Source organism: Giraffa tippelskirchi, chromosome Y (genome assembly GCF_054371585.1).
Source record: "Giraffa tippelskirchi isolate mGirTip1 chromosome Y, T2T-mGirTip1v1.2.pri, whole genome shotgun sequence".
Taxonomy (NCBI): Eukaryota; Metazoa; Chordata; class Mammalia; order Artiodactyla; family Giraffidae; genus Giraffa; species Giraffa tippelskirchi.
The window spans coordinates 11,590,798-11,603,858 of NC_137290.1; the positions used below are offsets into that span (position 1 = coordinate 11,590,798).

The 13,061-nt window shown below is 46.4% G+C and overlaps 1 pseudogene; it reads left to right on the top strand.

Annotated features, from left to right (window-relative positions):
- LOC145537703 (uncharacterized) overlaps nt 1–13,061 on the top strand; it is a 70,638-nt pseudogene that overhangs the window by 3,180 nt on the left and 54,397 nt on the right.

The following is a 13,061-nucleotide window of genomic DNA, read 5'->3' on the forward strand; positions in this document are numbered from 1 at the left end:
GGAGATACAGGTTTGTTCGCTGGGTCGGGAAGAATCCTGGAGGAGGAAATGGCAACCCACTCCAGTATTCTCACCTGGAGAATCCCCTGGACAGGGGAGCCTGGTGGCTACAGTCCCCAAGGTCTCAAAAAGTCGGAGGCTGCTGAGCATGCCCACACACACACACAGGAAGGAAACTGAAATCAGCCATCCTCTGTAACATAGACAGGACTGAATTAAAGATTAGTAAGGCTAGGCACTTAAAAAAACAAACAAAAAGAAACAGACAGACAAAACCACACATGCGTGATTTGTCTTCGCTGGAAGTCTGAAAATCTAATATCTGCAGAGGCTGGGCAAAGACATCCAGTGAATTATTAGTGAATTAGTGAATCCAGCCAATTGATAGAATAGGGAGTGATGCGGGCTCTGGAGAAACGGAATCTGTTGCAATGAGGCGGCCGCTCCAAGCTTCTGCCAGCTGGTGGTGGTGGACCAAGCACTGCCAGATTCTCTGATACTTTTCAAGAGAACCCAAATTCCAGGTTGTTATTTAAACTTCTTGACTTGGCAGTTAACTCAACTATCAAGGGCTTCTCAGGTGGTGGTAAAGAACCTGCCCACCAACGCGGGAAGACAAGAGACTCGGGTCCATTCCCTGGGTTGGGAAGATCCTAACCAAGCAGAGGGAAGAAGAAAAGGAAGTGGCACTGTGCATGTAAAATACCCGCCTCCAAGGCTCAATCCTAGCCCAGCCACGTACCACCTGTGTGACGTTAGGCAAGTTGCTTAACCTCTCTGTGCTTTGGTTTCTTTATCTGCAACATGTAGGAATAACAATGTCCCCTCACCCACCATAGAATTGTCATCCTGCTGCTGCTGCTAAGTCGCTCACTCGTGTCCAACTTATGGACCACAGCCTACCAGTATCCCCTGTCCCTGGGATTCTCCATGCAAGAACACTGGAGCGGGTTGCCGTTCCCTTCTCCAACGCATGAAAGTGAAAAGTGAAAGTGAAGTCCCTCAGTCCAGCCCGACTCTTCGAGACCCTGTGGATTGCAGCCGGCCAGGCTCCTCCATCCATGGGATTTTCCAGGCAAGAGTACTGGAGTGGGGTGCCATTGCCTTCTCTGAGAATCATCATGAGGAGTAAGTAAAGTTAGTACAGGTGTAACTGTGAGAACCGTGCCTGGTATGTAAAACCCTGTGTCTCTACTGCTGTCTCCAAATGGGTGAGTCTGTGTTTCTCAAAACTGTGTGGGATGGACTCTTCATGAATATAAATAACAATACTGCAAACATCACGACTGGGGACTTCCCTGGGGGTCCAGTGGTGAAGAATCCACCTGCCAATGACGGGGGCCCAGGTTCGATCCCTGGTCTGGGAAGATTCCACATGCTGCAGGGCAGCTGAGCCCGTGCGCCAGCCACGACTGCTGAGCCCGTGTGCTCTAACTACTGAAGCCTGTGGACCCTGGAGCCCATGCTATGCAACAGAGAAGCCGCTGCCATGAGAACGCCACATATCGCAACCCCAGGATAGCCCCCATTCGCTGCAACTCAAGAAGGCCCTTTTGCAGCAACGAAGACCCTGTGCAGCCAAAAGCAAATACATAACTTAAGAAGCATCATAATCTGAAGCAGTGGAGGGGAGCAGACACCCTGGGTTTGAGCCTCGGCCAACGCGAGACGTCAGCTTGGCTGCTGAGTGGCATGGAAGCATCGCTTCGGGGGTAGGATGAGATTTTAGGAACTGCATCTCCACGAGCACTGCCCGCAGTATTTCCATCCTGCCGTCTCACAGCTCTGGCTGACATGCCTCCACTCACGGGGATCTCACGTAGAACAGTGGTTATTCAGACAAGGATGGCCATGCCCCCCTAAAAGGGATCTGTGGCACCAACTGCGGACATTTTTGGGTAGAGACAGGGGATGTTGGTCAACCTCCTGCAGTGCACAGGACCACCCCCACAGCAAAGACGGATCCGACTCCCATGCAACAGAAGCACCAAGCTGGCCGCTTTGACCCCTCAGTCTTGAATCCCTGATACTGCATCAGCAGAGTGACAACAAGGATTTAGATGTTCTTTCCTAAGAATTCCCCTTCCAATGTAGGGGGTGCAGGTTTGAGGCCTGGTCGGGGAGATAAAATCCCACATGCCTTGTGACCAAATAAACCCCATAAAACAGAACCAATATTGAAAAAAATGCAATAAAAATGGTCCACATTTAAAAAAATCTTCAAAAAATAAATAAATATTGCTTCCTGAGAGTCAGATACCAACCTGAGTGAGTGCTTTTGTATATGAGACACTTAATTCTCCCAACCACCCCAGGAGGCAGGACCCATTTTATCATTCCCCCTTTCACAGATAGAAAAATGAGACACAGAGGTTAAACAATTTGCCGAGGTCTCATACATGGTGCTGAAGACGACTCCTGAGAGTCCCCTGAACAGCAAGGAGACCAAACCAGTCCCTCCTAAAGGAAATCAACCCTGAATATTCATTAGAAGGACTGATGCTGAAGCCGATGCTCCAATACTTTGGCCACCTGATGCGAAGAACTGACTCGCTGGAAAAGACCCTGATGCTGGGAAAGATTAAGGGCAGGAGGAGAAGGGGAAAACAGAGGATGAGATGGTTGCATGGCATCACCGACTCAATGGACATGAGTCTGAGCAAACTCGAACTAACTAAAATACAATCTTTTTGGTCTCCCTTATATGCATTGTACATCTACTTCAATTATTTAGGAAAAGGGCACCTTGACCAGAAATAGTGTCCATGTTAAAAATAAAGATTAAGGACCCTCCTTCTGGGTCACCAGTGTTTGTTCTTCTTTGATAGGAAGACTCCCTTCCCAGGTGCCTGGTCCACACTGACTCGATATGTATGTGCTGGTCTCTCTTTTAACACTGAAGAAATATAACCCCCCTGACTCGTTTAATGTTTTTGTTCTGTTGTTTTGCAGTGGCTGAGTTATGTCTGACTCACTGTGAAATCATGGACCACAGCACACTAGGCTTCTCTGTCCACCATCTTCCCGAGTTTGCCTAAACTCACGTCCATCGAGTTGGTGATGCCATCCAACCATCTCATCCTCTGTCAACCCCTTCTCCTCCCACCTTCCATCTTTCCCAGCATTAGGGTCTTTTCCAGAGAGTCAGTTGTTCACATCAGGTGGCAAAAGTATTGGAGTTTCAGCTTCATTCATTCCAATGAACTGAGGGTTGATTTCCTTTAGGATTGACTAGTTTGATCTTCTTGCGGTCCAAGGGACTCTCATGAGTTTTCTCCAGCAACACAGTTCAAAATATCAATTCCTCAGTACTCAGCCTTCTGACAGCCTTTGTTCTGACAATATATAAAACCGTGCTGAAAACTTGGAGCAGCTTCTCAGAATAATCTGGGAAGATGACTTTCAGGTTGGCCATGTTTGGCTTATAGAAATCAAGAATTTTTTCTATCATAAGTAAACACAACTCTTCTCTCTTCTTATTATCAGTTCAGTTCAGTCACTCAGGCATGTCCAACTCTTTGCGATCCTGTGAATTGCAGCACGCCAGGCCTCTCTGTCCATCACCAACTTCCGGAGTCTACCCAAACCCATGTCCATTGAGTCAGTGATGATATCCAACCATCTCATCCTCTGTCATCCCCTTCTCCTCCTGGCCCCAATGCTACCCAGCATTAGGGTCTTTTCCAATGAGTCAACCCTTCGCATGAGCTGGCCAAAGTATTGGAGTTTCAGCTTCAACATCAGTCCTTCCAGTGAACAATCAGGATTGATCTCCTTTAGGATGGATTGATTGGATCTCCTTGCAGCCAAAGGGACTCTCAAGAGTCTTCTCCAACACCACAGTTCAAAAGCATCAAGTCTGCGGTGCTCAGCTTTCTTCACCGTCCAACTCTCACATCCATACATGACCACTGGAAAAACCATAGCCTTGATTAGATGGACTTTTGTTGGCAAAGTAATGTCTCTTCTTTTAAAAATGCTATCTAGGTTGGCCATAACCTTTCTTCCAAGCAGTAAGCGTCTTTTAATTTCATGGCTGCAATCACCATCAGTGGTGATCTTGGAGCCCAAAAAAATGAAGTCTGACACTGTTTCCATTGTTTCTCCATCTATTTCCCATGACGTAATGGGACCAGATGCCATGATCTTACTTTTCTGAATGTTGAGCTTTAGGCCACCTTTTTCACTCTCCTCTTTCACTTTCATCAAGAGGCTCGTTAGTTCTTCTTCACTTTCTGCCATAAGGGTGGTGCCATCTGCATATCTGAGGTGACTGATATTTCTCCTGGCAAACTTGATTCCAGCTTGTGTTTCTTCCAGCCCAACATTTCTCATGATAGACTCTGCATGGAAGTTAAATGAGCAGGGTGACAATATACAGCCTTGACATACTCCTTTTCCTATTTGGAAGCAGCCTGTTGCTCCATGTCCAGTCCTAAGTGTTGCTTCCTGACCTGCATACAGGTTTTTCAAGAGACAGGTCAGATGGTCTGATATTCCCATCTCTTTCAGAATTTTCCACAGTTTATTGTGATCCACACAGTCAAAGGCTTTGGCATACTCAATAAAGCAGAAACAGATGTTTTTTGGTACTCTTGTTTTTTCGATGATCCAGCAGATGTTGGCAATTTGATCTCTGGTTCCTCTGCCTTTTCTAACACTACCTTCAACATCTGGAAGTTCACGGTTCACCTATTGCTGAAGCCTGGCTTGGAGAATTTTGAGCATTACTTTACTAGCATGTGAGATGAGGGCAATTGTGTGGTAGGTTGATCATTGTTGGCATTGCCTTTCTTTGGAATTGGAACGAAAACTGATCTTTTCCAGTCCTGTGACCACTGCTGAGGTTTCCAGATTCACTGGCATATCGAGTGCAGCCCGTTCACAGCATCATCTTTCAGGATTTGAAATAGCTCCACTGGAATTCCATCACCTCCACTGGCTTTGTTCGTCGTGATGCTTTCTAAGACTCACTTGACTTCACATTCCAGGATGTCTGGCTCTAGGTGAGTGATCACACCATCATGATTATCTGGGTCGTGAAGATCTGTTTTGTACAGTTCTTCTGTGTATTCTTGCCATCTCTTCTTAATACCTTCTGCTTCTGTTAGGTCCATAACTTTTCTGTCTTTATCGAGCCTATCTTTGCATGAAGTGTTCCTTTGGTATCTCTAATTTTCTTGGAGAGATCTCTGGTCTTTCCAATCTGTTGTTTTCCTCTATTTCTTTGCATTGTTCACTGAGGAGGCTTTCTTATCTCTCCTTGCTATTCTTTGGAACTCTGCATTCAGATGGGAATACCTTTCCTTTTCTCCTTTGCTTTTCACTTCTCTTCTCTTCCCAGCTATCTGTTAGGCCTCCTCAGACAGCCATTTTGCTTTTTAGCATTTCTTTTGCATGGGGATGGTCTTGATCCCTGTCTCCTGTACAATGTCACGAACCTCTGTCCATAGTTCATCAGGCACTGTGTCTATCAGATCTAGTCCCTTAAATCTATTTGTCACTTCTACTGTATACTCATAAGGGATTTGATCTAGGTCATACCTGAATGGACTAGTGGTTTTCCCTACTTTCTTCAATTTAAGTCTGAATTTGGCAATAAGCAGTTCATGACGTGAGCCACAGTCTGCTCCCGGTCTTGTTTTTGCTGACTGTACAGAGCTTCTCCACCTTTGGCTGCAAAGAATATAATCAATCTGATTTCGGTGTTGATCATCTGGTGACGTCCACGTGCAGAGTCTTCTCCTGTGTTGTTGGATGAGGGTGTTTGCTATGACCAGTGCGTTCTCATGGCAAAACTCTATTATCCTTTGTCCTTCTTCATTCTGTTTTCCACAGCCAAATTTGCCTGTTATGCCAGGTGTTTCTTGACTTCCTACTTTTGCATTCCAGTCCCCTATAATGAAAAGGACATCTTTTTTGGGTGTTTGTTCTAGAAGGTCTTGTTGGTCTTCATAGAATTGTTCAACTTCACCTTCTTTGGTATTACTGGTCGGGGTATAGACTTGGATTACTTTGATATTGAGTGGTTTTTCTTGGATACGAACAGAGATCATTCTATAGTTTTTGAGACTGCATCCAAGTACTGCCTTTCGGACTCTTTTGTTGACCATGATGGCTATTCCATTTCTTCTAAGGGATTCTTGCCCACACTAGTAGATATAATGGTCATCTGAGTTAAATTCACCCATTCCAGTCCATCTTAGTTCGCTGATTCCTAGAATGTCAACGTTCACTCTTGCCATCTCCTGTTTGACCACTTCCAATTTGCCTTGATTCATGGACCTACCATTCCAGGTTCCTATGCAATATTGCTCTTTACAGCATTGGACTTTGCGTCTATCACCAGTCACATCCACAGCTGGGTATCGTTTTTGCTTTGGCTCCATCCTATCATTCATTCTGGAGTTATTTCTCCACTGGTCTCCAGTACCATATTGCGCACTTACTGACCTGGGGAGTTCATCTTTCAGTGTCCTATCTTTTTGCCTTTTCATACTGTTCATGGGGTTCTCAAGGCAAGAATGCTTTAGTGGTTTGCCATGCCTTTCTCCAGTGGACCACATTCTGTCTTATTATAAACTACTATTATTTTCATTGGTGCTGCTTGGATACACAGCAGGATATCCGAAAAGGACACCTGAGTTCACCTGGAGTCTACTTTGGACCAGCGCTCAGTACCAAGCACGGGCCCTTTGAGCCCCTTCGCCATCACAGCACCCTCAGGTGACTCTGTGAGTTTTCCCTTGTATCTGTCGTTCAGTCGTTAAGTCGTGTCTGACTCTTTGCGACCCCATGGACTGCAGCACGCCAGGCTTCCCTGTCCTTCACTATCTCCCAGAGTTTGCTCAATCTCATATCTGTTCAGTCGATGATGACATTCAACCCCTCATCCGCTGTCACCTCCTTCTCCTCCTGCAATATCTGGATCTCCTTATATTAAGTGATGGTCCACTGAAGAGAGAGATGATCCTTTTTTCTAGGCAAAGGACCTAGGCGGAAGTTCCAGGTAGGAAGGCCTGGAATTTTGGTGTGAACCGGGTTGGCGTTTTTTTTTTTTTTTTTTTTTTTTAATGTGGCTTAAAAAACATGGATGGACCTAGAGATTGTCATAACGAGTGAAGTAAATCAGACAGAGAAGGAGAAATTTCATATGGCATCCCTCATATGTGGAACCTAAAAATAAATTATATAAATGAAGTTACAACACAGAAAGACTCTCACAGAACAAACTTATGGTTTGTTCTTATGGATAAACTTACGGATAACCAACAAAGTCCTACTGTATACCACAGGAAACTTTGCTCAATGTTACGTGGCAGGCTGGATGGGAAGGGAATTTGGGGGAGAATGGATAAAGATATACATACGGCTGAGTCCCTTTGCTGTTTACCTGAAACTATCACAACATTGTTAACTGTCTATACCTCAATACAAAATAAAAAGTATTTTTTTTTAAGTTGTATAAACGTATGATGACTGAGTAAAATATTTGCATGGGAGTAAGAACCACAGGGGTAATACCATGTTCAGGGGGATGATTTTCCTTTTTGTCTTAATAATATTTTCTTTCAGCAAATAAAAATCAAGATTCAAATGTGCATAAATTGCTTTTATATGATTACATATTGTGACATCTTAAATATGTATGAATATATAATCCCTTTATCTACTCTTGCTGCTCTGATTTTAACATAAGGAGTTAGAAAACCTTTTAAGACAATGTAACCTCCTACTTATGATCTCTTAAGAGGTGCTGCTAATAAATCCAACTGGAAGTTTTTAACTTTTTATTGTATATTGCAGTACAGCCAATTAACAATGCTGTGATAGTTTCAGACGGACAGCAAAGGGACTCAGCCACAGATACACATGTATCCATTCTCCCCCAAACTCCCCTCACATCCAGGCTGCCACTGAACACTGAGCAGAGTTCCCTGTGCTCTACAGCAGGTCCTTGTTGGTTCTCCATTTTAAATACAGCCGGGTGTACGTGTCTGTCCCACACCCCCTAACCATCCCTTCCCTGCATCCTTCCCCTCAGCAACCATAAGTTGAACATACAGCTTTTTCACACTTGACTTCGTGTCGTTCCCCTGGCAGGCACCCTAGACAAGACACTCACACATAAGAAAATATTTGTGAGTTACCTTCAGCCTAGAAAATAAGAACAAGGGAGAAAAACAGATCCAGAACAATATATGAATTTCCAAGAAGTTGACGTGCACTTAAGGTATGTGTGTGACTTAGAGGTGGGAGTCTCCTGACCTCTGGATGTTTCATGTGGATTTTGAGAAAAATGTCTGCTTCTTTAATTAAACGGAAATGTACACAACAGAGAGTGTTGCATCAAGGCTGACATTTAGTGCATGACTCCCTGAGACATTCCAAGTTGGGTTGTTGACCTACTTTTCCTCTGGACCCCAAGCTGTGTTAACTCCTCACTGACTTCTAATCTGGAATCAGCGATCCCTGTTGGGAAAACCCTTGTTGCTTCCCCCTTATCTCCATTCCTCCCTCAACCACTGTTATTTCTTACCTTTTAGGTTGCTGTGGTTGTTCGTCATCAAGTCATGTCCACTTCTTTGCTATCCCACGGACTGCAGCACGCCAGGCTTCCCTCAACTTCGCCATCTCCCGAAGTTAGCTCAAACCCAAGTCCATTGAGTCAGTGATGCCATCCAAACATCTCATCCTCTGCCGCCTCCTTCTTCACTTGCCTTCAGTCTTTCCCAGCCTCTGGTCTTTCCCAAGGAGTCCACGCTTCACATCAGGTGGCCAAAGTATTGGAGCTTCAGTGCAATGTCAGTCCTTTCAATCAATATTCAGAGTTGATTTCCTTTAGGATTGACTGCTTTGATCTCCTTGCAGTCTAAGAGACTCTCAAGAGTCTTCTAATAAAATTGTAGCCAACATATATAAACTACCTGTATAGATCTCAGACACCACTTTAATCATTTGACATGTAACGGGGTTCAGGATACCTCACCCCAAAATATGGCACCTGGCATACTGAAGGTGAAGCAGTTTGAGAAAACAGCAGAAGGAAGAGGTTCATTCTCTTCCCCTTCCCCCTTCTTCCATGAAACAAGCCATAATCCCATCATGGGAGAGGTACCCTGCCTATAGCAGGAGGAAAGGAGCATTCTTATCTCCAAAGGGTGAGGAACACTTCCAAGAGGAAGCCTAACACACAGGCCTTGCTAAGTTTCTGCCAGCTTATTACACTCACCACTTATTCCTTAACCGATCATATTCTTCCACGAGTGTCCACACCTCATCAAACCTAGTTTGAAATACTCAGGTCTGTTTCTTTAGGTCTTCATTTCCTTAGGAAGGCTCCTGTGTCACTTAAAACATATTAAAATAAGTTGTAAGCTTGTCTCCAGTTAATCTGTCTTTGTTGATTCATTTTCAGACCCACCCAGTGACCCTCAGCACATAGAAGAAAAGATTATCCACCTCTACATGTTATAATCCTTATATTTAGTAACTTGCTGTCCTTTTAGTCTAGAAGGACAGACTGCGGCTCAGGGAGCTTGAATGACCTCCAAATTGCAGGTTTTCAGATACAATACATAGAAGGGCCCTTCTGGGGACTCGCCCACACCAGGGGTTTGTGAGATGCATGTGTATACCTAAAATGTCATCACCTAATCTCAGGTCATAGGTTTCCTCTTAAGTTCTCTTCCTGGAGTTTTCTAGTTTTGGTGTTGCATTTGGGTGTCTGATCCACTTTGAGTTAATTTTTGTCACAGGTATAAGGCCAGTGTCAAGAATATTAACCATTATGTCATCATAATCATAATCCACATCACCATGCCTAAAATACTTATTGCACCTTTCACTATACTTTCCCTACATATCTTGAGGCCCTGATAAATGTTCTTTAGTTAAATACAAATGGCTCCTCAACACAGGAAAACATATTCTACCCTGCTCCTGAAAACTTTCTCAACCCTAGTTTTGGAAAACCTGAAAAAGCATCCTATAACACTGCGAATGCAGGTTTGCTCACACAGGCTGGTGGGGGTCTGATAGGCAAGCGTCTATGGAAGGCAGCTTAGAAATCTCTGTCAAAATGACACACACATGTGCACTGTGGCTCAACAATTCCACTGCAGGGGTTTTTCTTCCCAGAAGGTTTTACACAGCAGCAGAACTGCTGAAGTTCATAGTTTTGCACAGAATACTGGTAGCAAAGGGCTGAAAACAACTCAACCACCCAGTAGTCAGGAATGGGGTAAATAAATCAAGTCACAACAACAGTACAACAGAATTCAAATAGCTGTTCAGAAACAGTAGACAAATTGTCTTTGTACTGATATGAAAAGGTCTCTCAGATAGGAAAAAATGAAGGCATAGAACAGTGGGTACAGTCTGCCACCTTTTGTATAAAAAAGGTAGGCAATGAGACTATGAGTATTTTTGCAAACTAAAAATATTTCTACTCTATTTGTACAAACTTATAGTTACATATAATATGAATCGGTGTGTCATCATGATATACGTGTTATAGTTGATCAGTCCTGTCTGACTCTTTGAGACCCCATGGACTCGACAGTCCATGAAATTCTCCAGGTACAAATACTGGAGTGGATAGCCGTTCCTGTCTCCAGGGGAGCTTGCCTACCCAGGGATCGAACCCAGGTCTGCCTGCATTGCAGGTGGGTATTTTACCAGCTGAGCCACAAGGGAATCCCAAGAACATTGGAGTGGGTAGCCTATCCCTCCTGCAGTGGATCTTCCTGACCCAGGAATCGAACCCGCGTCTCTGGCACTGCAGGCGGATTCTTTACCAACTGAGCTTCCAGGGAAGCCTTACATCACTATCAAGGAAGTATATATATTACTTAGCTACACATTTTAAGCTACAGTATATACCACATTGCGTCACATTATAGGTTGTCTTACATCGTCACACTTCTTATTTAGAAAATATATTTTATATTTTAAAATATTTATATCTATTACAGATAAATATCTACCGAATTTATACTGTAGATATTTATAATACTTATCAATGATAACGACATGTATGTGTGTATAATGCACACATGTATATACGCACATATCTCTATTTACATATACATAAAGACACTGTGGAAGGACACTGAAATCATGTTCACGCTTTCATACTTATTCAGTATAATTATTCATACATATTCAAGTAATTGCACCGGTCACCTGAGTGTTCCGTGGTTTTATAGCATTAGAATTTGGTCGGTGGCACACACAAAGTGAGAAGGCTTTTCACTGCATACTGTTTATTTTGAAACCGTTTTAAACCACGTGCTAACTACTGCCAAAACTCGTAAAGCATCTAAAGGAAGTAGTCCTCCGGCCCCTCCCAGCCCTCTCTAGGCCGCGTGGTCCTCGCGGGCCCGCCCGGCGGAGCCGGCCAGAAGCGGCCTGTGTTTTCTGCGCGGCGCTTTCTGCACCGGCCGTCCCACAGGGCGCATGCGCAGACAGCTTGTAGCGCCTGCCTGGCGGGTTTGCGCTGCAAGACCGAGGTGCAGAGGTTCGGTCAGGCGAGGGTGTCCGTCTGCGAGGTGAGCGCGCGGCGGCCAGGGCCCGGACGCGAGGGAGGGGCCCTGGGGGTGAGGGCCCGGCTCGCGGGCAAGGAGGCGCGGGCGTCCTCTCAGGGACGCCGGAGCAGAGGCTCCTCTTCGCGGGGAAGTCGACGGAAAGGGAGGCGCGAAGTAGCGGCCCTGAGGGGAAGGGGTGCGGGAGGCCGCGCGGGCCAAGTCTGCTCTGAAGAGGACGTGGTGGCCTCCCTGTTGCTCACGCCCTGGATTCCTGCCAATGCTTCCCTGGCCGGAAGGCCTTCCACCCGCCCTCTTCCTCCCGCGTCGCACCTTCCTCCCCGCCCCAGGACCCCACAGACCCTCCCTTTTTAGGGCCTCTCCGCTCTCACCCCCAAGAACGCGTTCCTTGGTCCCTGAGGACCCTTTCCGTCCTCCTCTCGGATCCCTGCCCTCTCCGTTGAGGACCCCACGGGCCTTCTTCAGACACACCTGTTGGCCTCCTCAAGGACTCCGGCCCTAGAAAAGCCTCCTTCCCCCTCTGAGGACCTCCCTTCCCTTCCCGTCCCCCCCCCCGTTTGGAGGATCCCCCCAGTTTACCCCCTCAGAGACGTCCTGCCTTCCCCTCAGAACAGCTTCCTTCCTCCATGAGGACCTCCACCCTCCCCTTCGACGATGCCCCTCAGCCCTCTTCTTCTAGGACCCCACTCTCGCTCTCCCCCACCAGAACCACCCTTCTTCGCCTTTGAAGACCCCCGTTCCTCTCCAGACCCCCTGGCCCCTCCCCCCAGCCTCCCCCACATTCAAACTCCCCTTTTTCCTTAGGACCCCTCCTCTCCCCTCAACACAGTGCCCTCAGCCTTGGCCCTGCCATTATCCCTCCCCTCTGTCCTGCTCCTGCCTCTCTCCGAGCTCCACCCCCTTTATGTCAGAGGCGCTCCTTCCTTCAGCTCCCCCTTTACCTCCTGTCCCACCTTCCTCTGTGTTTTCCCCCTGGCTCTGGCCCACCTCTCCTCTCCCAGCCCTTACCCTCCCTCAGCCTTCCTGCGGTCCCCCACTTCTGCCCTGGCCCTGGTCCCTCCTTCCTGCCCCTCTTGCCTCAGACCTCCTCCCTCCATCACACCTCTCCTCTCTATATCCTTTCGCTCAGTCCTGGCCCCCTTCCTCTCCTTAGTTCTGCCTCTCCTTTCTGCTCCTCTGCCTCAGTCCCACCCCTTCTCTCTGGGCGCCTACTCCCTGGACACCTCTCCTAGCCCAGACTGGTTCTTCCTCTTTACCTTGCCCCCCTCCTCCTCCTCTGGTCCAGCTCTGCATTCTGCCTGGCCTTGCTTTCCTCCTTTCCCCATTCCTCAGCACTTCTCTTTTGGTGGCTCCCTTCAGTCCCTGCTCCCTCCTCCGACAGCCTCAGCTCACCTGGGATCTGTTGGCCTCCACTCCCTTCTCCCAGCACTTATTCCCATTTCTCTGAACTTTCTTCCCTACTCTGAAATCAAGGAACCTACCACCACTCATGGTTTTAGGGACTCTTTGGCTTTT